The sequence below is a fragment of the Capra hircus genome, chromosome 15, assembly GCF_001704415.2.
Source record: "Capra hircus breed San Clemente chromosome 15, ASM170441v1, whole genome shotgun sequence".
NCBI classification, from domain to species: domain Eukaryota; kingdom Metazoa; phylum Chordata; class Mammalia; order Artiodactyla; family Bovidae; genus Capra; species Capra hircus.
Genome location: NC_030822.1, coordinates 27,279,929 through 27,283,410, shown reverse-complemented (window position 1 = coordinate 27,283,410; position 3,482 = coordinate 27,279,929).

The window sequence follows — 3,482 nt, the reverse complement described above, 5'->3', positions numbered from 1 at the left end:
CTATTCTGCTTGTTCTGGAGCACAGGCTTTTCTTGAAATGCCAGGCTACCCTGGAGAAGAGAGAGGAAAAGAGAAGGAAGGCAAAATAGAGAGAGGCCCAGCAGAAGAAAGAGTCACACTGAGAGGAAACTAAAGAGAGGCAAAAATAAAAACCAAGAGTGGAAAGAGCGTGAGGCCACAACTGAGCCTGGAGTGGGTCCTCGGGGAGCCGCCGAGGTCGGGAATGGGCGGAAACCGGCTCATGGAACCTGGATCCAAGAACCCTGCTTGGCCTGAGACCTGGTGGCAAAGCTCTCACCTCAAAATCCTGAAGAGGGGGGAGGCTGGCATGGGGGCAGCAGGGTCTGCCTGGGAGGAGGGCAGCAGGGCCGGATAGCCAGGGGCTGCCAAGCAGGGCCCTTCACACACCGTCCAGCTCAAATAACCACCGTGGCCACGGGGGCTGGCAGGCCCTTGCTCCCGACGTGCAGAGCAGCAGGCCCGGGAGGCCAGGAGGTAGGAGCAATGACCAGGCCTTCCTGGAACACTGGTTGTTTCTTAGGAAAAACTCCTAATGTGACCTGTTAATAGGGTGGCTTCACAGTTTATTGTTCAAACTGGGACATTCTGAAGTGAGCACAGACAGATAAGTGTGGCCTCTGACCTCTAAGGCCCCACAAGGTCGGGCCTGGCCCTTTCCTGCTGCAGCTGCTCCCTCCCCAGGCTCTCTACGCCCCCTCCTCGGGTCTTCCTCTGCAGACACTCTGGAGCGGGCCTCACCTTGCCTGGAGCACCCTGTCCTGTGCTCTCCTTCGTTGCTCCTGTTCGCCCCCAGAACCCAGCTCAAGCCACGCCAGTGCCCTTGGTGAGCCACTCAGTACCTTCTGTGCTTTTCCTTCATGGCTCCAATCACAATCACAATAATCAAAGAAATTCGTAATTAACGAGTTTGATTGTTTTAAAGTCTGTTTTCCTTCCTAAGGGCAGGGCTGGGTCTGACTTGCCCACGGTTGTATCCTAAACACCCAGCGAAAAGCATAACTGAAGCCAGTGGATAAATGAAGAAATCAACCCCCTGGGCCCTCGAATGGCCAGAGCTGTGTGTCTCTCTTGTATTTTGGGGTTATTCCCTATACTAGGAAAGGAAGGAGCTAATCCTTCTTGGGCACCTTGTGCACTTCTGACTTCTTCCCCAGGCTCTAAGGCCCCATGGGGAGAAATTTGCCCCCTTCTTATCTAGTCCATCCGGTCACAAAGAGGTGGACATGACTGAGAGACTTTCACTTATCTCTTCCCCAGTCTCTATCCTAGTTTAGGACCTGAACAAAGGACTCAAGTTGGATTTTCAGATGAGTCACGACAACATAAATATCACTAGAGTGGATCACAGAAAATCATGAGATGATATGCAAATGCTGAGTCCAGGCCCGTGGATACCACGGGCACAAAAAATGCTAGTGTCTCTTCTTTAAGAGGTCATCTTGTCCAACAAATCTTTTTTAGAGTTTTTTTGTGGTTGGGTTTTTGTTTGTTTTTTAGTGTACCATTCAGATTTTAGTATATTCACAAAGTTGTACAACCATCACTACTACCTAATTCCACAATATTTTCATTACTCTAAAAAGAAACTCCATACCCAGTAGCATCATGCCTCCCTTTCCCTTCTTCTCAGCCCCTGGCAACCACCAGCCATCTTATTTTAAAGACAGGGAAACAGGCCCAGACAGGACAGTGCCTTATCTAATGCCACACTGCCAGCCAGCAGCAGAGCCGGGACCAGAGGCCAGGCCTCCTGACACCCTGTCTGCTTCGTGTCTGAGCTCTCTCTGGAGGCTTCCAGTGATCTCTGGTGACTGGCATGAAAGGGCTGTTTAGCAAAGGCCCATTAGGTTGAGGCTAACAGGTAAGATGAGACTGGACCATCTGGAGTTATGCCCAAAGCCTGCCTGTGCCTGGAATAGATCTGAGGGCTTTTGAGGGGCAGAGGACATACCTAGACATCATCTCTGACTGGCACCCTGCTTCCTGCAACAGCCAGTGTCCTTTCATAGCTGGGGGTGTCTTCCCCCAATCGACCACATGGCCTCTTCTGTGGGCAGAGTAGGCTCAGAGTGGGCATGAGGAAGCGGAGGCCAGACTTCCCAGGTTTCCCATTGTTTTTAGGACCCCAGAAAGCTGAGTCAGCCTATGAACCCAGCGTGTACATCTTCCTACAGTAATTTAGCAGTTTTCACATTCCATGCCTTAGCCAAAGTGGAAAATGAAAGAAAGGGAAAAAAAGGCAGTGCTATGTTTTAAAATGGCCTTAGCTCTGTGAGTTCTAACATGGGAAACTGCTGTCCGTGATGTCATGGGCCCCGAGGCCCTCTGGGCATTGTTACTGACACTTTATGTGGTAGGCTGGGCCCCAGATTCACATATTCCTCTTGCCAGAGCTGTGAGCCTGCGGGTCCATCTACAAGCCTGGGCCAGACCCTCTGAGCCAGGATGGAGCCAGGCACTGGGCAGACAGGGGGCACCCACTGGTAAGAGCCCAGTTCAGCTCCTTGCTCTGTCATCCAGAAGCCTCTGAGGTCCTCCCCTCATGGGATCTGCAGCTGCCCTGAGACACAGAGGGTCAGCACTCTGCTCTGTGTCTGTCCATGGGGCAGCAGAGTGGTGTGGTGCCCTGCTCCCGGTCCCATAGCTGGGGAGTGCTGGCCTTGCCCATCACTAGGGGAGCCCCTGCCCCCTGACTCTGAATGCTCTGAGGAGAGTCCATGGTCCTTGCCCACGGGCAGCCAACAGACTGAGACAGGCTGTGGGGAAAGCCCTTGGTCAAGTCCAAGTCTTCATTTTACGGTGTGCAAGAAACTGAGAGGGCAGGGACTGGCCCAAGGTCACAGAGACAATCCACAGGCCAGGCAGGGCTGGATGCAGGCTCTGGACTCCTGGCAGGGAGTCTGACTCTATCTGCACTTAAGCAGTTCCGTTTGGGCGGAAGCTCTGCTGTTCCGGAAGAGACGCCAGGCCTTTCCAGAATCCGGTCTGAATCAGGATCTGCTGTCAAGGCTTAGTCCTCAGGGAACCTCTGCTGGCAAAGGAAGGTGAGGTATTGATTATGGCTGGGGCTGGGGGAGTGTGGCTGAGGCCCGGAGGTAGGGAGAGAAGGGATGGGAAAGGGCGGTGGAAGTTTCTCCGAGAGACAAACTGAAGGCACATTTACTTTTGCTTGTGCTTACCTGTATTTTCTAATTTTTCTGCAGTGCTAAAGTTCATTTTTCCTATTTAAAAGTAATAAACTATTTATTGGGCATGGTCTGGAAATCCAGGGTTGTCTCAGTGCTGACTGGCTGTGTGAACTTGGGCAGGCCCTCACCTCTCTCTGGGGCTGTCTTGGAAATGCCGGTAAATGAGGTTGCCCCATGAAAAGTAAATGAATCCAAAGGCTCCCTGGCTCAGGACACAGCTCTTTGGCCGGAACATCAGGGCTGTTCATCTGTCCAAAGGAAGAACGCAGCAAC